Raw genomic sequence first — 21742 nt, 5'->3', positions numbered from 1 at the left:
ACTTCTAGTGTTGGTTTTGATAGCCATAATATTGCCTGAGTGCTACTTGGAAATACAAAGGTTATTCTGTTCCTATCCTACTTAAGAACCTTCATTAAGCTTCTGAAATTGATTAGAAAAAATTCAGTTTTCATTGGCATAAATCAGTCCCAGGCTCTTAGCTCTCTTTTCTATCTAATCTTTCACTTAACTTGCCTTTCACTTTTCAGTACTAGCTGTTATTTTCCTCATAAACCTATTTATTTCTAAGACATCCAACCTTGCTTCTACTATGATCTTTGTTTAGAATGACCTTTTAACCTTACTCTAGACTGCTCATATATGTTTTCCAATTACCCATGACATTGATGCTAGTATGCTTTCCAGCTGTATAGCAAGACACCTGGGATATTCCATTTATAAGTAAAAAAGGTTTATTTTGGTTCACAGTTTGATTTTTAGCCCATGGTCATTTGTCCCTATTCCTTTGTTCTATAGCAAGGCAAGTACATCATGTAAGAAACTCATGGTAGAACAAGCCATTTTACCTCCAGACCAGGAAGCAAAAAGTGGAGGAAAGAGTTCCAAACCCCTGATCAGGTGCACACCTCCAATGACCCTAGGATCTCCCACAATGCTCCACCTATTAAAGATTCCACCATCTGCCAATGGCACTCACATGGATTCAAGCCTTTGAAACAAGGCTGTTTGAAGGGCATGCCAGATACGCCCTAGAGCAACATCTTTTCCTCTGCCTTCAAACTTGTCATAATTCTTTGTAATTGTTCATCCCTGGCAGAAGCAGTAGAGAAATTCTCATCATTTATTTTCATGTTTCCATATTGTAATACCAGGCATGACACATAATAAACACTCAATGAATGTGAATTGAGAATAAAAGGGAAGAATGAAAACATGGAAAAAAGAAGAAAAGAAAAAGGAAAGGAATGGGCTGGGAAGGTGGCTCAGTGGTAGAGTGCTTGCCTTGCATGCCTGAGGCCCTGGGTTCGATTCCTCAGCACAACATAAGCAAAAAGAAAAAAGCCGGAAGTGGCACTGTGGCTCAAGTGGTAGAGCGATAGCCTTAAGCTGAAGAGCTTAGGGACAGCGCCCAGGCCCAGAATTCAGGCCCCATGACCGGACCCAAAAAAAAAAAAATAGAAAAAGGAAAGGAAAACATATTTAGGAGAAATGCCACCCAGAGAAAAATGCTCATTAATAGTGATGGTTTAGGTTGTGAAGATAAGCTATTTGGAACATTGGGATTTCCTAAGAATCCTCTCAGCACAGCATGCCTCACTGTAGGTCTTCTTTGTACCTTAATTTCAATCAGTATTTAAAAAGGTGTTGGTAAATAACAGCAGTACTATCCCTGAGGATTTCACACAACTAGGTATACTTTTATTAGAGACATTTTGAGCTACATACATGGAGAGTTATTGACTAACAACAGCGCTAACTACAATTAACTCTACATTTTTCATAAACTGATTATTTGATATGTAGATTTCCTAGACTCTTTGATTGTTCTGCTTCAGGCTATTTAGTTGTTTATTAGTCAAAATAAATGAAATATCAAAAGCCTGCAGGTGTCGAAAATCTCAATGTAATGACATAGCCAAATTCAACATACTTAGAAAAGAATAGCATCATCAAAGTTTTATTCAAAGCAAAATAGCCATTTGTATCTCCATTGATAAATTCATTTTAGCTTTTCACTCAAACTTCATTTTCTTTTTCCTTTTTACTGAAGTTTAATAAACATACATCATATTCTTTTCGCAAACAGTCAGCTTAAGAAACAAAATACTGGTAGTTCTGGAGAAGCCCTGTTCTCCCCACTCTCCATCACTATTCTCTGCCATGTCCAAAAGGAACCATTCTTCTGACTTCTAGCACTATAGATAGTATTACTGTGTTACTGTTTTAAATTTATTGCATTCCATAAGTAAAATCATGCTGTGACAGAGCAGTGGGATTCAACTCCTCATGAAGCCCTGAGATGGGGGCTAAGCTATCTTAAGTGCTTTTGAGAATATTACCTTCTATGTCAGATGTCCTTTAAGTCTTTATTACTAGCAACCTATAATTTTGGTTTCTGTGAATGATGGAAACTTTTAGAAGTAGGTTGTTCAGGTCTTTAAATGGCACTGAGTAAACTTTTCCTTATGAGTGATGGCCTAAAGTAAGGATGTCAGCCAAACTGTCACTGCTCTAGCAACTGGAATATTTACTCTCATGGAGGTCTGAAGACTTTGTTCACTTTATGATCACACTGAGAAGAATAATACAACTGGAAGCACTACCACACTGAAGCCACAGATTCTGTTGCAGGAGTTCTTTCTCCTGCATGACCGTTCCAGACAACCCAACCAGACTTGGAAGGCTACATCAGAGGCAAAACAAGTTTTCCAGGCCAACCAACGATCATCACCTTTAAATTGATCCCAAAGCCATTTGCACTGAAGACCAGATTAGAATTTATCCCTCAGGAACTCAGCAAAAGCAATGTGGAAATCTGATCACTACTTAGAGCTCCCTATGTGGGGCCTGTGGTTGGTGGAATTTGAAGTAGCAGCATGATGGATGAAAATAGAGTCCTATATTTGCATGCAACATCCATAAGGTATGCATTTGGTGAGGTTTAGGGATATGTACAAATATATTTCCAAAATAAGTACAACTATGAGGTGAAGATGAAATAAATATAACCACTATATATATATATATATATATATATATATATATATATATATATATATATATATATCCTATTGTAAGAAATAGGAGAAACTAATATCCCATGAACTTTTTGCTAATAATAACAAATTTTGTAAAGTATCTTTCCTGTGACCCTAAGTGATGGCCTCACAATCTAAAAATTATTTTATTTACAGGAACTATACATATCATGAAACTATGGATGTGATTTTAGAGGTTATAAAATAAAACCTGGCCTGACACAGGGACTCTTTCCTGTAATCTCAGCTATTCAAGAGCTACAGATGGAGATGGACAAACTGGAGGCCAGCTCAGGCAAAACATCAGTCTCCACCACTGACCTAGTGCTCATGATCCCAGCTTCCCTGGAGGTCACAAACAAAATAATTACAATCCAAGGCCCACCTTATGCAAAAAAAAATATCTTAAGCAATAAAGGGCTGAGGGAAATATTTATGTTGTAGAGCCTCTGCTACAAATATGTTTCATTCAAATATCTTTCCTGGTCATATATGTGCAAAAGTATAACACTTTTTAAGCCTTCACTCAAGTTTTCTATTACCAAAAACTTTGCCAGATGCTATAGACACATCACCAAACAGATTATGGTCTCTGTTCTCAAGATACTTACAACCAGTGAACAGATCACACCAACAGCAACAGTGGAGAGTCGCATCTGTTGTAAAGGAGCTCAGAAAACACAGGAATATTACAGAGGGTGAGGAAAGACTCTCATCCTAAGAACACTTCACACTGGGGACAAAATTTGAGCTAATATATGGAGGAAAACCAGAAACTAGCTTTAATATGAATTTCTGAGGGCATCTTTTAGACATGGAAGTACAGTGTTCAATGTCCCAACTAATACTTCAATTCCTTTTACTACATCCTTTCAGGGACTGGAAATGCCAGCAGTCGAGTCCCAAATCATGTCTTACAATGAATCAAAAATCTGCTGAAGCTTTCACCCATCTGTCCTGCTTCTACAATTGGAAGTAACCAAAAACAAATCTAAATTATGTTTGTATAGTCACATCCTTTCTCCATAAAAGAAAATATCCTCACCTTCTAAGTGAAAGAAATGAATACATAATAAAGCTGAAAGAATGTTGTTTGAAATAAAGATAGTAACAAAAGCTCATTTGACAAAGACGCCGTAGACAATGTATCCTGAGAAAATAGCATCAAGGTGCTCGATTTTCTCTTTTCAGGACATTTCTGGCACTTATAAGAGGAAGAGATAACTGAGGGAGAAAATCACAATTTAACAATAGCATAATGTCCTCTCCAGGAAGAGGAAAATGGCTTCAAGTTATTAAAGACAAAATAAGCACTCCATAAAGCCATAATAATTTGATTGAGAAAGATTACTTCATTCACATGTGTTCCTGCAATTATTAATATAATGTGATTTTTAAAAAATAAAGATGTCAAATTATCTTTGCAAGTGTTTCTAATATGTAAACTAAAGCTATAGTCCTGCTCTAAGGGGCTGTATTGAATTTTTCCAGGTGTATTAACTTTCTGTAAATGCATCAAGGTCAGAGTTTTTGTTCTGAAGGGAAGAATAGACACAAGGGATTCTTGTGTTCTGTTCTATTTACTGACATTGAAATTATTTGATGGGAAGATGTTTATTGAGAGACACCCAGATGTAGCACAATTCATGTTTAAGGAGATGGATTTCTTGCAATTGCAAAAGTCAATGGCATTTTACAAATGCTCTGAGCACTCTTTATTGACTTTCTGGATAGATATTTCTGCTAATGAAATGAGTCAGAGTTTCATGAAGCTTTGATGACACTGATAAATGGTAACCTATTCCAAATATCCCCCAATGTCATGATACCTTTAGATGTGGTCTCTATTTCACAGTTTGCAATTACTTTACACAACTATGACTTCTCTCTAAACAATGTATACTTGCAAAGTTAAGCCATCAATTGGGAATCTACATCTTTAGGAGCTAGAGAAAATCGAGTTTAATTATAAACTAAATGAATAGGAATAGGAATATTAATTAATAGAATATTCAAAACTGAAAATTAGAAAAATAGAAAATTAGAACTGAATTATGAGGAGTTTAAAGAGTAAATATTTTCCTTTATGTCTCATGCTCTTGTGAGGAAAATAGAATCTATATAATATTAGTGAAAAATACCTTATTTTCAAAATAAGTGGGTATATAAAATTTTAGTTGACTTTACAATAAAAATATATTAAAAATTTTAATTGAGAAAAACATGTAGAAATGTTATTTTATGAGTTGATTCTAGTGTTTGTTTATGAGTTTTAGGTGTGTGTGTGTGTGTGTGTGTGTGTGTGTGTGTGTGTGTGTGTGTGTGTGTGTATTGCAGGAGAACAAACCGAGGATCCTACACATGGCAGGCAGATGCTTTGCCACTAAGTTACACATCAGCCATTCTGACAGGGTCAACATTGCTGTTTGGTTTGTATGGCCCTCATGTTGAGTGAGGTTTAGCATTCCATAAACTGATAGGTTTTTTTTTTTGAGAAACATCTTATTTGTTTTATTGTTTATTTAAACCAGGTATGTCTTTGCTGTCTCTGTTATTTTACTAAACTTGCTTTTTAGGGTCATATATTCCACACAGCAGTAACCCCTTGTCAAATGTACAGTTTTCAGATACTTTACCCAGTTCTTTCAGTTTTCTATGCACTTTGATGAGAGTCTTCACAAACAATTTTAAAACACAGGCCAATCTCTTTTCCTGTCTTAACAATTTTGGATTTTTTAGAACTGAAATGTTTTTTTAATTTTCTTTTTTGTCTGTTCAGTATACATAAATGGTCATAAAAGCACACCTCAATCAAAACTTAAAAAGACACCAAAAGTAATGTATTTTATTTAAAAGTTTTATTTATAGAATGTCATTATATCAGCATAATGGTCATGCAACAACAATGAAAAAGAATCAAAAGTTGTCAAACATATGATAAAGTTGAATTCTAGTAAATGAAATATTCCTTCATATACTAGAAAAACAAATGTATGCTTTATTATATTTCTTTCAATATTTTCCCTTTTACCTTTTTGGTGCCCTTTCAATTTGAAAAGTTGTGGCATCAAAGCATATAAATAATCATGATAAAACACGATTATAAATAACTGATGATAAAAGATTTTAACGTAACTATAGCAAGAGAGCTAAGAAGAAAAATTACACAAAGTCTTGACTGGAGAAGTATATGATAAATTAGTTCAAACCTTAGTCCTGAATTCCTAGCAGTCCTAGTCAAAGGAAAACACAAATTACAGATCTCTCATCTTCCAGTAGACCATGAACTCACTGGGAAAGCTCTCGGGTCTTAGAAAAATCTATCATAAACAATGTTTCTAATGGCTTTGAACAAAGTAGTGAATGAAGACATCAATGGTAGTATTTATTTTTTTTGTCAGTCGTGGAATTTGAACTCTGGGCCTTCACACGTCCCTCAGCTCTTCAGCTCAAGGCTAGTGCTCTACCACTTGGGCCACAGTGCCACTTTTGTTCTTCAAGCTTATATTAAAATAGAAAATAATTTGAGAACTTCTTAAATTATGAATGTTGTTTAAGTTATTTTCACAGGAAGTAATTTTGAGCCACCAAAAGATAATATTGCTTTGTTCTATTACATTAAAGTAAAATAGGTCAACTAGGAAGCATATTATATTCATACTATGTCATAATAAAACCTCTGTCTTGGCTACAACTTCATTCTTTTAACAAATAGTGTTCGCTGGAGAAAGAGGATTGTTCCACATCTTTAGACTATGCTTGACTGCCTGAATCTGACTGGAAACAGCAGTCTATTCTTCTTTAAAATACGACAGGAGGGGATAGGTGTAATTGGGGGAGATGGGGGGGGAATGATGGGGAGGGGGACATTAATCAGGATACATTGAATTAAATGTGACAGTGGTACTCAGTAGGCACTATGTTGCAAATAAACGATACAACTTGTGGGCATGGACCGGAGGGAAAAACTAAGAGTGAGAAAAGGAAGGGATGACATTGTCCATACAGAAATGTTCTCATTATCTGACTTATGAAATCGTAACTCCTCTGTTCAATAAAAATATTTAATAATAAAAAGGATATATAGTACCTATAAGCCGACATGTTAAATTGAAACTCCTTTGTACAATTATTAAAGAAAATAATAAAATAAATTTACGAAAATAAAATTGGTGGTGATAATAAAAGTATTTAAATTATCAGGCAAGTTAACCAGGTAAATTGTTCCTTGTAATACCATATATCTGATAGGTCTTTCCTCAATGTTAGATCTGATGGAGATTAAAGCACAAAGATAACATGAATATGAAATGAGTGTTTTATTTCAAAAACAGGAAGCCTGCATTCTGGTTTACCTTTAAAAGTTAGTCATTCAAATGCATTATCCTTTATTGGAAGACTTTTGGAAAACATATTGAACCAAGTAATGAACAGGAGTTTATATCTGGAACCCAATTTTTAATCAGACTTTTCAGCTTGGCCACCATTTGCAGAGGATTAGATTTGTTTATGATGATGAGCTGAAGCATTCACTTCTTAGTAAAAAACTAATTTACAAAGATTTGCATCATGTGAAATCTTATTATATCTCAGCATTCAGCTTTGGAACCCTTCAATATTATTTCTTAGAGTTGTGTAAAGCTCTTTAAATGTACTATAAGACAGAATTCCAGTTGACACTTTGCTTTAAATTAGACATACACAACAAAGAAACAAGTAGATGATTTTTATTCCCAAGACTGAGCTTGAATCCCACTTGTTTTGTTGGACATAATTCAAAACAAGAGCTAGTTTCTGTTCATAAACTGGAGAGCTCAGAATCCTGTGTGAACTTGAGTAGAAAATTTTTTTTTAATGAGAGAAAGCCTATGTATTCAAAGAACATGTCATGATCAATTTCTAAATCAATGGATTTTATTTTGCTTTACTTCCTTTTTTTGTGATTTAGCCACAGACATATGAAACATGGTTACTCTCCTTGTACTTGATCTTAGAGAGGTAGGTTGAAGAAAATGTGTTGACATTAATGCCACTAAAAATGCTTTGATACATAATTCATTCTTTCAACATTTATCTTAACAAATAATTATTAAATACTTATGTATCCAATTATTGTTTTCCAAAAAAGAAAATGAGAAAAATTTCATTGATCAGAAAATAATTATAAAGACTGTTCATTGAAAATCGGTTCTGAGTCAAAATATTTAAGAGAGAGTACAGCTCTTTTTACTGTTTTATAGAATGAAAACTGCATTGAATTTTACCAAAGCTCTAGGCTAAGGTGAACACAGCCACAGGACCAGTCAGAACTGTGCAGCCTCTACATATCTTCTCTGAGCAGCTCCCTCTTCTTGTCAATGAATTTACAAAGAAAACAAAAGCTAGTGGAGGGACGAAGGGTGAATGCAGCAGTGGTACTCAGTAGACAGTATGTTGAAAATGAACTATACAACTTGCAGTCTGGAATGGGAGGGAAAAACTGGGAGAGAGTGAGGGAAGGGGTGACATTGTCCAAAAAGAAATGGACTCATTACCTGACTTATGAAGCAGTAATTCTTCAGTACATCACTTTTATAATTATAATAAAAAATACTTTAAAAGAAATGAAAGCCAAGACAAACATACTCAACATTATGGAATATAACTAAAAGTTTCTTAGCAGCTAAACTACTAAGTCTTATTTACAAACATTCTCATTCCATCTGATATCGTATCTAAACTGTAAAATCACATTTTAAAATTCTTCTTAGATCCCCAGTCCATCTTTTTCTGAAACTCTCACTCATTCTTACCAAGAAGAATATATTTTTTGCCTAGAATAAGATTGCCCAGAAATTTTAATTCAGGACAATAACAATGATGCCAAGAATGTTATGGTTGAGAAAGAAAAAGGACCGGAGCAAACTGGTAATGCCATTTTTTTGCATACCTTCATCTTCCTATCATGGAAAAAAAAAAAGATTTTTTTTAGATCCAAATAACAAAATCCCAGGCTCCAAAAGCTGAGAGTATCTTCCTGTTGAAAGTTTGTATTATGCTTTCATATACATTTTTTCACCTCAATTTCAAAGTAAGTTATTTGGCCTATCTGTTGTATTGAGGACTTATATGTTTAATTAAGACTTTCTCGTCTGATTCTCGAGGCTGCTTTTTGGAATCACACCCACTGATTGAGAATAATAGAAAAGAGTTGCTTAAAGAAATACAATCCTCCTTACCTCCATGACTCCTGGGCCCAGAAAAAGCAAGGATGTTATTGAACACCATGGAGAAGGCTGCTGTATATTTATTCCTGATATCTTTATATTTGTGGTTCAACAGTGGTTCACTGAATAGCATAAGTGATGTAAAATGATAATTTTTTAAATGACTGAAGGTTTTAGCGATCATTTTCTTAATCTTCTATAATGTGAAAACTATTCTGAGCTGGAGACCTATAATAAAGCATAGTTAAAAGGAAAATAAGACCATTTGAAAGAAAAGAGCACAGTTAAAATAGTCTCTAAGTTTTAAATGTGAATGCTGACACTTAGAGATACATGTCTATTTGGTGCATATTCTCCATCTGAAATGTGTTTCTGAGCAGTGTACTTTGAACTGGGGTTACAACTCCTACTCACTGGATATTGAACTCCAGACTAAGCTTGTTATTTGTTTACTTTTTCCAGTGCAACATTGCCATCTACAGGACATGAAATGACAAAATCCTACCACTTGTTTAAAGATGTGTTTGAGATCAACACTAGAATTCACTGAGGTTGATAATGTATGTGTTGAATCAATCCTATTTGCTGATCCTGCCAGGCACTGTATGTTACAAATTATCTCATAATCTCACAAAGAAAAGACAAGAATACCTAAAAGCAACTGCCTCATACCACAATTTCTTTGTTTTTGGAAACAGTATTAGAAATTCACTCAAATGTTCTATCATAACAAATGCTTAGGAAAGGAAAGCTGGAAAAAAGCTAGAATTAGAAAAAGAGGTTTCAGCTTTTAGTTGGTTATACCTAATATCAATTCTCTTGATGTTAGTGGAATGTGGGCTACCTAAACTTCCTCCCATAATTCAAACAACAAATATAGCAAATAGTGTTTTTTCTGATAACGAGGAAGGAGCTGATATCTGAGTCTCCGAATTTAATCAGACAACAAATAATAAGGGATCCTTTGCTGGTTTTACAAATGAAGAAACAAAGACATTTCTATGTGCTAATCTTGGAAAGTTTAGCTCATTGTTCTACTAACTGTCACAATGAGAGAGAGGAAAGAAGAGAAAATATAGCTCATTTGTTTCCCATCTTGACACATAAACTAAAATAAGAGCTAGGAGAAAGTAGGGAAAATACCAGTGGCAGTAAGAGCTATTTTTGACTGCTTGGCTGACCACAGTTCTGTGGAAATTTGAATTACAATATTTAGTAGGAAAATCATGAGTGTTTTGAGAAAAGCTATTACCATTTCTTAGTACATTTGTAGTATCAGGATAGATAATTATCTCATTCTAATTCCTTAATTGTAGCTCATCTAGAAAGTAAGTGAAGGATGTGATAGCAATTTTGTGACCTAACCAGTGTGATTTTTAAAATCAACCCCAAGAAGAAAGAATGAGAATTATGTAAATCAAAGCCACTTTAATCATGTACAAGTATATAAAATCAAGTTTACTTTGTTGCTCCATTGCTAACTAGAACATATCCCATGAAGAAATAGTGCTTTGGTACCAAAGGATAAAAGCACATTAAAATGAGAAAGCAGTTTGAAAAGTGTTCAGTATTGGGATTTTATTTCCAGTATTTACTTCACAACTTTTCATCATGGATCCAGGGCATCTTCTGGGTACATGAGCCTTGTTTAAATCACAAGATTAAAGAAAAGGAATCCTAGCCACAAAAACAATCTGACTTTATCTGTAGTCTATATGCAGTCACCAAACTCAGAACAAAATGTTTACACAGAGGTATATTTTGATAATAATAATAAAAGTAATAGTAATAAAAAAGAAAGGTCATGCTGGGTGTCAATGGCTCACACCTCTAATCCTAGCTTGTCAAGGAGGCTGAGATTTGTGAATTGCAGTTCAAAGACAGTCCAGACAGGAAAAGCTGTGCACCTCTAATCTCTAATTAACCACATTTTTAAAAAAGGCCGGAAGTAGAGCTATGGATCAAGTGGTAGAGCACTAACATTGAGCACAAATCTCAGGTACAATGCCTAAACAGTAAGTTCAAGCCCCAGAATCAACACACACACACACACACACACACACACACACACACACACACACACACACACACACACACACACACACACACACACACACACAAATAGTAAAGTGGGTACTGATAACTCATGCCTATAATTTTAGCTACTCTGGAGGCTGAGATCTGAGGGTTGAGGTTCAAAGCCAACCAAGGGATAAAAAGCCAAGAGATATTATCTCCAATTACCAGTAAAAACCCAGAAAAGGACATGTAGCTCAAGTGGTAGAGCACCAACCTTGAGCAATAAAGTTAAGCACAAGTGAGAGGCCCTGACTTCCAGCCCCAGTACTAGCACAAATAATGAAATAATTAACTAATAAGAGGCTAATATTTAGCTGGAGCCAAAATGCTTATTTCCATTGAAAAACAACTTGCAAGATTCCATGCAGTTCTAACAACACAAAAGGCATCATTTTTGTGGAACCTGCTTTTGTAAGGTCTCCAAAGATTCTGACATGGCCAGCTCCAATAGGAAGCTCTTTTTTCCCCCTTACTTGGTTGCTGGGCCCTGGACATGCTTGTTTGGGACCTGCTGAAGCAGTTCTCCCAACTAGCTCTAAGAATACATTGCACTATTCATCTTTACCCCCAAGACCTTAACCATTGTCTTTGCCACCTTTGTTTATATTGGCTTTCTACTTTTTATCTCTGATCTCTGAATTCCAGTGGACCCTTGGGATCATTCTTTGAGCCTCTCTTAGTCCCAGAAGATTAATCAATTTCATGCTTTAAACAGCACCCTGATGACTCCTAAATATACATATCCAGAATCAAATTTTGTCCATACTCTTCTATCCAACTTCCCCAACTTGGCATCTCCATTTGAATGAAAATTTTATATTTTCCTGAACCCCTATCTTGTTTCTCTTTTTAGGGTTTGCTAGCTCAAAAAGATAAATTTTTTTCAGCATCCAATGTATAGTTACTGAATTACTTTGTAATCAATTTATTAAAATAAGATTAATGTGAAGACTGGAACCCTATGATTAATTAAATTAATCATCAATGGCTCATGTCTATAATCCTACCTACACAGGATCTAAGGATTATGGTTCAAATCCATCCCAGGCCAGAAAACCCTGAGACCCTTATCTCTATCTCCAATTAACTATTAAAAGAGGCCACAGTGGGCTTTGTTTCAAGTGGTAGAATACTAGCCTTGAATAAAAAAGCTCAGAAACAGTGCCCAGGCCCTAAATTCAATCTTTAGAATGCTCTCTCTCCCCTCCTCTCCCTCTATCCCCCTCTCCCCCTCTCCCCCTCTCCTCTCTCTCTCTCTCTCTCTCTCTCTCTCTCTCTCTCTCTCTCTCTCTCTCTCTCTCTCTCTCACACACACACACACACACACACACACACACAGATGGAAAAAAAGAAAATTATCAAGATATTATGGAAAAATGTATTCCAAATTTCTGTAGAACACCAGGGCTCCTATAGAATACTTAGCACACAGCCTATACATAGCACCACAAATTTAGATACTCTATTATTTTAGAATTGATTTAGGGAAGTTCTCTCTCTGTCTCTGTCTCTGTCTCTGTCTCTGTCTCTGTCTCTGTCTCTGTCTCTGTCTCTCTCTCTCTCTCTCTCTCTCTCCCTCTCTCTCGCTCGCTCTCGCTCTGTGTGTGTCTCTGTGTCTCTCTCTGTCTCTGTCTCTCTCTGTCTCTCTGTGTGTGTCTCTGTGTCTCTCTCTGTCTCTGTCTCTCTCTGTCTCTCTCTGTCTCTCTCTGTCTCTCTCTCTCTCTCTCTCTCTCTCTCTCTCTCTCTCTCTCTCTCTCTCTCTCTCACACACACACACACACACACACAAACTGCACTCCATACTCCATTCTCCAAAATATTATTCCAGTCAGAAAGGCTCTTGGTGTCAACTAATGTCCATAGCTGTGAGGGAATGATTCCCTCCCCAATCTTCATACCCCCTAGGAAATGGAGGAAGCAACACAACCGCAGGAGGTTAGCATCTAGAAGCTCTGTGGTATTAAGGGAATAGGTTGTTATCAGGCTATCTGTGAGGACGTTGTGTGAGTGGTGACATTTGATCTTTAAGGGTTCAAAGGAACCAGAAACATATCTTCTTTGTTCTTTTGCAAAAATATTTTTTCAAGTCAACTCAAAAGCCATCCAGTCTAGCTCAATCTTTTAGTCTTTACCAGTTCAAAAACACATGTCTTCCAGAATGAGATTTAACAAAATTGCTTTTTGAAATAAAAGGGGGGAATTGCTGAGGTCAAGTAACTGGGGGCAACTGTGAACTCATGGGGATACAGAGCACAAAAGTACATTAAAGTTGGTGAGAGTTCCAGAAGTAAGGATTTCCAGTTAATTTTGTTTCTCCTGAAGCTTATTCAAGTAAGCCTTACTGTCTGTGGCCATGGTCACTGCAGACATCTGTTCATGACTTTAGAACAACTAACCTGCTTCAAAACCACAATTCCTAGGAATACATGATAATTGAAGATTCTTTCAATTGGACTAAATTTGGAATTGTTTTTAAAAACCTATTTAAAACAATTCCAAATATTAGAAAATGTGCAGAAATAAACTGCTTCTCCTAGACTTACAAATCTGTAAGAAATATAACACCATTTGCCATACCCTTTGGAAGTAAACTTCATAAATATTTCTTGTTCTGTGAGCACAAAAAGCATTTTGTGTGTGAAATAACACTTAGCAGACAGAGTCCTCTACGTCCTCCAAATATAACTTAACATCATCAAAACACAATTGTAGCATAAAAGACTGCCTTTAGAGTTATTAGGTTTGAGATATATTTAGAGAACAGGAGATTAGAGAAATCAATATTTATAGAAAATAGAGATAATTCTAGTAAAATAATCAAATTGAAAATCTGAACCTTGAGTTAAGAAAAATAACATGCCATGTTTAATTTCAAAAATGTGGAGTAGAAAATTGTGGAAATAAATAGTCATTCCATAAGACCAAGAGAAAGCCTAGAAAGATCTCATCTGATTATCCCAAAGGAATTACTGTGATCATCAATGCCAAGAAACCAGCATAGTTTCTGAAATTTTAAAGTAATGAGACTACAGAAATGTCGACATAGTTTGTATAGTTCTGTATCCTTATTTCTACCTAAAGAAGAGAGAGAGAGAGAAAGAGAAAGAGAGAGAGGGAGAGAGAGAAGGAAAGTTTTGAGAGAATGATTTTTCACAGTAGAACATGCACATCCTCAGGCCTAACAGGATATGGGAAATTTTGGCTAAGATATATGCATGTAATGGTGAAGTGATAGTGGATGTGTTGTATCTCCATTTCTTGGTTTCCATTCAAAACACTGGTTTTGGAGAAGCTCATATCAGCTCATTACTTAGTGCTTGAGCTGAACCTTTCTCAGTCTTGACAAAATATCTAGAGAACTCACTATTACAAATTAGAAAGTTAGACATACAATTAGCTGCCAAGGAGAGCACAGCTAGTATTGTTCCAAAAACAACTCATACAGGAAACAAAAATTTTATAAAGTTGGTTAGTGATGCCTTAGAAGGACTTTTCTTCCTCTCTCCTTATTCATTATCTCTCTAATTTCCTCTATTTGGAGGAAGTAGGTCACTGGGATCATGCGTTAGGAGGTTATACTTGGCTCTTTCTCTTTTTCTTTTTCTCTTTCTCTTTCTCTCCTCCTCTCTCTGTGTCTCTGTCTCTGTGTCTCTGTCTCTGTCTCTCTCTGTTTGTCTCTCTGTCTCTTCCTCTCTGTCTTTCTCTGTCTCTGTGTCTCTGTCTCTCTCTCTCTCTCTCTCTGTCTCTCTCATTCCACAATGTGGTAAGAAACCTTGGCAACATGTTCCCACTTTACAATGTCCTGCATCACCCACATCCTGAATCAATGGAACCAAGGACTGTGAACTAAAACTTTGGAAACTGAGCCAAAAACAAATAATGCACCTACTCATGTGGTTTTTCAGATATTTTGTCTGTCACAGTAGAAAAAAAAAATCAACCAATACAGGTATAAATGAGAAACATAGGAATTTTCATAGGGATGAAAGGAGGGGTGGAGGGAGGGAGGGAGGCAGGGAAGCAGGGGAGAATAAGAGTTTTATCCTGTTTTCAATGTCATAGATGAGAAAGTTTTTATGTAGAATGAATGCTTTTAGCCATTCTCCTCTGGTCCACTGGTCTTCCTTACTCTCTTTACCACCAAAATAAAGTGTCTCAACTCTCATATTTTACTGAAATATTTCAGTTGAGTGACTAAAACAAAGAAGTCTTGTTGTATAACTAAACTGAGTAATATAAAATGATATCATTCAAGATTCAAGTTAGAAAACCAAAACCTTTCTAGGCATCTCAGTCATAAAAAAGATGTAACATGGGAAATATGTGCCTATAAAAATTTTAGAAGAAGCAGAGAAGTCAAGGGGTCTCCACTTGCAATAGTTTCTACCCCCAATAGCTTCAAGATCACTCATCCTAGTTTTTGTAGCATTTAGCTCTTCAGTTTTCACAACTTAGGAAAGGACACAGGAGATGAGAATATGCCAAGTACCGGTTGATAACTTCCAACACTTAAGGTCTTCAAAGTTATTTTTTCAACGAGTAAGTTTAGAAGACCCAAATACTGACAAAAATATTACAGGTTGCATTGACTCACCAAATCCATGTATCAAAAGAAACTAGAATAATAGTATAAACCCTTTGAAATCTCATTTTCAAATAAATCTCCAAATCTACTGTTTGTGACATTCTTAGTATATGTTATCTTATGCCAATTTTAATTTAAATTAAAATAAATATTATAAAGGATAAAGAAAGGAAAAAGGAACAATAAATGCCTTTTTTGTTCAAGTTTTCTTTTCGAATTATTCTTTTGAGAGCTGAGCTTACCTTTCTACCATTTTAGGGCCAAACAGAAACACTATAATTTTGCTTATTCATTTGTTCATTCAGGAAATTTATCATGAATGAATGTTTTTTGAACATGTCTAACATTTACACTTCACTTTCACATTTACTTTTAGTTTTCATATATATAATCCATCAGTTATGTGAAGCCATTTAACAATTCTTTTAAATATGTAACTTTCTTTTGTACATTTTACAATAGGGTTAGTAGAGACACTGATAGCCAAAGCAAAGCAAATATAGAGTTTCATGAAGAATATAATAACTGAACACTGATGGAATAAGAAGAACTTTGAGGTAAAAAAAAAAACATTGCTATAATTAAATGCAGGAAGAAATGCCTTTAAATCCTTAAAATTTTTGAAGACTGTAATGATGTGCCTTTTAGACTAAGACTTCTTGAAAGATCTATCAGTTTTTATTCTTGATGTGATATGGAGCTTTAGTTACAAAGAACAGAGTAAGAGATAAAGGGAAAAGAAATAGAGAAGGCAACTCATCTACAAAGTGATCATTTGAATGAGTTTGCCTAGTTCAGTTTATACCTATAGCTTTTTTCTTTTCAGTGTTTCCTGCTTTGAGAGATAAATTATATGCTCATTCTAATTTGTGAGAGGAGTAGAGTTCAGATTATAAATAACATTAAATTAATGGCATATTTAATGGAACATGCAAGGAGTAAGAAATTTAAAGAGGAGAGGAGTCTCTGAAATTGGTCAGTTGCATAAGGAATGCATTATTATCTGCCTACTGAAGGAAGGATAAAGTACAAATTAATAGACAAAGGTCAATTTACAGTCTTCTGCAAATAGTTTTGGATTTTAGAGCTTATGATCTTTGCTTCTACACCAAATCAATTGGAGCTTGAGAATTCTTGGCTTTTCATTAATTTCTAGTCTGACAGTATTATCAGTAAGTTATGTAGTTGAGCCTCTTGCAGCTAAAACTAGACCCAAGTTTTCGAAAGACAAAGACTACCTGTAGAGATCCATAGTATATGTAGGCTGCACCTATTCAAAAATCTCTTCATTTTGTCCTCCTCAATTTCAAGCTCCTCTGATTTACTTTACTATAGAATCCCAAACTTATGCATCATTTTCTGATACTGACTAGGGAAATGAATTCATTTCTCTACCCATTAAGGCAACCATAGTAAGTTCATTTGAATATGAAACAGAAGCCATGAAAGAAAGCTCTGCATTCTAAAAGACCCTCAAAGAGGAGTCTAATGAAGCCCTCCAAGAAGAGCCCAAGCCTCAGGAATAGCACAAAATAAATACATACATAATAAATAAATAAACCAAGGCTGTACTTTGTGCAATGCTTTGTGGTAATCCACAAAAGAAATTAAATAAAATCCATGGCTGGTAGATGCAGAATGACAACCAAAAAAAAAAAAAAATAGTAAACAAGAGGGAAATATAGCATACACACACACACACACACACACACACACACACACACACACACACACACACACATACATATATACATATATATAATCAATGTTTTATGTATGAGATCCATTAAGAAACAAAGACCACCATACTCAGGGAAGGTTGTAGGCCGAAGTTTTATGAAGAATAAAATGGATATCCTCTAATGAAAATAAACAGAAGGGGACCCAGCAAAGCCTTTCTCAGTCTCTCTGTGTACCCAGTCCTCTGGGTAAGGAGCCTATCACATGAGACTTCTCTGGGGAGAATGGATAAGGTCATAGAGTGACAGCTTATGACTTAGGCAAAAGCAGTTCTCATTTTTCTGACCTGTTTTAGAGGGAAAATACAAAAATATATGATTGGCTTCAGGGGATAAGTGGGAGACAGCAAAAGGAATCTGGGAAGAGTTCACACAGACTTCTGTCTGTGGTCTCTACAATCGCCCTCATTTCAAAGTACTCATTATGTCACTCACTGACTGTATTTTAGGGTCTCATTCTCACCTTGGATCACCTGGATCACCTTGGATCAACTGCATCACCCTGGATTCTTCTTCTCTAGTGACCTTGTACCTTCACTTAAACATGAATTCTTTAGACACAGTCATCTCTGGTCCCCAGTCTACTTTATTACAAAATCTTAGTGTTCCCTTTATCAGGTTTTTCTCAAATCATAATGCATCTTTTCATCATTGTTTACATTTTTGCTCACCTGCTGTGTAGCTGGTACTTCTGCATTACAAGTAGACAATAAATGCACATATTTTGCCCATCTCACATAGTATTTACAGTCTAGTCTTTATAGTCTTTCCTTTTGCAATTTAATTTTAAATTCTGGGTCATAAGCACCAGTAGAGAAGGAGCATTAGATGAAGAGCTAAGGCCAGATGACATCAGGATAAGCCAGGAGATCAGTGTGAAGCACAAGGTGAGTATCTAGAATTGTTGGTCTAATTTGGGTTACCTTGAGGCTAAAAAATGTGAGAAGATCTGCTAGTAGACAAGAACTTTCCTCCTTGCCTTAGAAAGGTATGCTCATTCTTCTGGGATCTCTGCATGTCAGACAGGCCCTCAGGCCAATCTCAAATAGGAACCGACTGATCTGGTTGCTAAAAAAAGATAGATGTCCCCAGAAAGCAGACTAAACCATGGAAGAATTTGAAATCTTGCCTTCTTCTTTCAAAGGCATGACAGCAGTATTCTGTAACACATTGGGCCACCAGTTACTCCCCTGACTTAAGCCTCTCAGATAGATAAGATTTATCTAATTCTCTGGATATTTTCTAAGGCACTGGCAAGTGATCAAAAACACCCAATTGAAGATGGGGTTTTATCATGTCTAAGAGGGCAAGAACTCAATTAAGTACAGCTCCAACATGCCATCTTACATTTACTCCCCTGACTTCCCTAAACTTCTTAAGAGTTGTAAAAGAAAAGACAGCATTACGAAAATCTTACAGCTTCAGCTGTAGCAAGTGGCTTACCCAATCTTGAAACTTAACCCTTGGTAATATCTTGTAAAGATGCAAAAGTAAACAAAATGAAATATGGTTCTTCAGTTATGCATCTTACATGCTAATGAGAGATTCAAGAGGCAAACAAAATGAATTAACTCATTAATTAAAAACATTTAATTAAGGAAATAAAACATGGTCACCTGAAACAGTAACTACATGTCCACTAAGTATTTGGTAAACTGTAAATATTATGGAGTCCATCTTCTCTTTCTGTAGAATCAGAAATGTATTAGCACATGACTACCCAGATAATTATTATATTTCCAAGTCTATCTTCAGCAACTGTTGTCATGTGACTATGGTCTGACCAATGAAATACAGAGCTGAATGATGTGTGCTGATTTGGGTTCAGGGCCTCTTAGCATAAGGAACAACTTTCTTCTCTCTCTCTTTCTTCTTTCTATTCATTAGAAACTGAATATAGCAACAACCCAGTGTTCTCTATTCACATGATGATAATACGCTAAGGCATGACAAAGCAACAAAATGAATCCATGAATGATCTCAAGAAGTAATGTTTTCCCATAACTTACACTAAATAATCAATACTACCATGTGGGAAAAAAACAAATATCATCATGAGTTCTCTTATAAGAAGCAGCTGAACCTTCTCAGCCAGGCATTGGGAGACTGAAACAGAAGTATTACATGGGATAGTCATATAAAATCCACTTAAGAGATAAAGCCTGCATGAAGAAAAATAAAAAAGGTTAGCCATCTGAGTGTGTAGGAGTGAAGCAGCAAGAGCTGAGAAAGCCTGGCAACTTCTTAGTAATTCCTTAGTAAGAGGAATAGCAGAAACACAAGAACTGCTAATTTTTTTGGCAGAAGACTATGACCTAGAACATGAAGATGTGGGAAAAGTTGAAGGTGAAGAACAGAAATTAAGCCCAGGCATGGACCAGACTTAAGACAAGAGCCCAAATCTGGTAGTAACAGATTCTCCTGGGAGTAATGCCTAGTTTCTATAAGACAAAAGGTCAAAAGATAATGAACAGTGATACCTGGAAAACTAGAAGTACCAGAACATATGACAAGGAACACGGAGTGGTCAGACAATCCGGAATGCTTGGTAATTTCATAATCTAAACATTTAGTTATCAATAAGTTTGCTTTTGTCTTTAGTTTCATTTTTGGAATTAAGGTACTGTATTAGTGTGCATGTGACAGCATCTCCAGGAATGATATACCTGGAGCTCTATTCCACAGAGAAACCACGCATATTGCTGTGTTTTTGCTTTTACAAGTGTTGAGAGTTGTTTCTTTGTTTTGTCATTCAAGTAAAAGCCATTGACCTACACATAGAGGTTTGGATGTGTCTGAAATTTTAAGCAGATATACAAAAGCCATGTGCAGAATGCTAGAAGAGAAAGAACACCTTACCACCAAGAGAAAATACTGGCTTCTGATGACTTTGTTAGCTATCTAAAAATACCTGTCCCACACCTTTTAGAAGACAGTTCAGGGTAAGGGCAGGAATTCAAGAAGGCACATCACAATGAAGACAAAGATAGTAAACCACTAGGACACTATTTTCAGGATGGCAAAAGCTGAAAGAAATTTATATCCAAATAAAATGGTGTATTTCTTCTTACAGCCTTCTTACATTCTAAGAAGGATAATATAGAATTATGTAGACATAAGAAGAAACATGCTTAGCACTGATAGCTCACACTCTAATTCTAGCTACTAAGGACAGAGGTTTGAAACCAACTCAGGTAGGAAAGTTCAAGAGACTTTGTCTCCAAAATACCTAACAAAAAACTAAACTAGAGATGTAGTACTAATGATAGAGTACTAGCCCTGAGTTCAAATCCACAAAATAGTAGTAGAAACACTAGGCAAGAATGTGGAACCAAAGAAATCTTGCTGAATAGGTTCATTTCTTTGTATTCTAGCTTTGGGAAATGTAGAGAAGATAATTGGTAATCACAGCAATTGGAACGGGGACCCAGTGTCAGTACCCTGGCTTAAATTTAGTGCCTTGTACTCACACTTGATGTTTTTGCTCAGAGTTGGCACTCTACCATGTAAGACATGTCTCCAGTCCAGATTTCCTGCTAGCTAACTGAAAATAAACTCTTTCGGACTTTTCTGCCATTATCATCATCATCTTGGACTGGTAGCTCACACCAATAATCTTAGCTATTCAGGAGGCTGAGAACTGAGGATGGTGGTTCAAAGCCAGCCCAGGTAGGAAAATCCATGAGAATTTCATCTCCAGTTAGCCACCAGAAAACCAGAAGTGGTGCTGTGGCTCAAAGTGGTAGAGTACTAGCCTTGAGCAAAAAAGCTCAAGGATAGCACCCAGAACCCGAATTCAAGCTCCATGATTGACAAAAAAAAAAAAAAATCCTTGCCAAATTTCTAAGTGTTGTTTCTTCATGTGCCTACATAGCATGGAAAATCTCACTTTTCTTTCTTATTTTTACAATACAATCATTTTAGCCACTGAAGAATAAAAGGTTCAAGCCATTGTTTGTGCATCTCTGGTTAATTAATACACCTGGCAGAATTTAAGTAGCAAATACCATAGCAAAAGCTATAAGGCAGTTTCTGGGAAATCATAAGAACTTTACAAAATACTTTGATGCAACTGTTGAAGCTGAAAACTGTTAAACAGTTCTGAAAAGGACTTTTGATTCATAAAGTATTGGCCTTTCTTTTAATTCAATACCAGTGACGTGGTTGACACAAAGCTGCTTATAAGGTTAAGAGCTGAAAGAACATGTGTCCAGCAGAGTTCTATTAAGGTGAATTTGGCCCAATTCATCTATAAATTTTCTATCCTACCCTTGGAAATGCTGGTGGAAAAGGCCTCCAGCCAAGCCAAGACGGGCAAGAAGCCACCGTGATAATTTCCCATCTTCCATGCTTCCTCAGGAAATTTCTTTGGATTATTCAGGTTCTTTCACAGACAGCAGAATGATTCATTTT

The 21742-nt window shown here is 35.8% G+C and overlaps 1 long non-coding RNA gene across 1 annotated transcript in view; it reads right to left on the bottom strand.

Moving 5' to 3' along the window:
- LOC138804419 (uncharacterized) overlaps positions 1-21742 on the bottom strand; it is a 304458-nt gene that overhangs the window by 191573 nt on the left and 91143 nt on the right. The window contains exon 2 of the long non-coding RNA XR_011365255.1: positions 8939-9154. This is a non-coding gene — a long non-coding RNA (uncharacterized lncRNA). The remainder of the gene's footprint in view (positions 1-8938; positions 9155-21742) is intronic.

This window comes from Dipodomys merriami, unplaced genomic scaffold (genome assembly GCF_024711535.1).
Source record: "Dipodomys merriami isolate MVZ:Mamm:240054 unplaced genomic scaffold, mDipMer1.0.p SCAF_362, whole genome shotgun sequence".
Classification (NCBI taxonomy): domain Eukaryota; kingdom Metazoa; phylum Chordata; class Mammalia; order Rodentia; family Heteromyidae; genus Dipodomys; species Dipodomys merriami.
The sequence above is the reverse complement of the archived record's forward strand: the minus strand, read 5'-3'. Positions and strand labels throughout refer to the sequence as shown.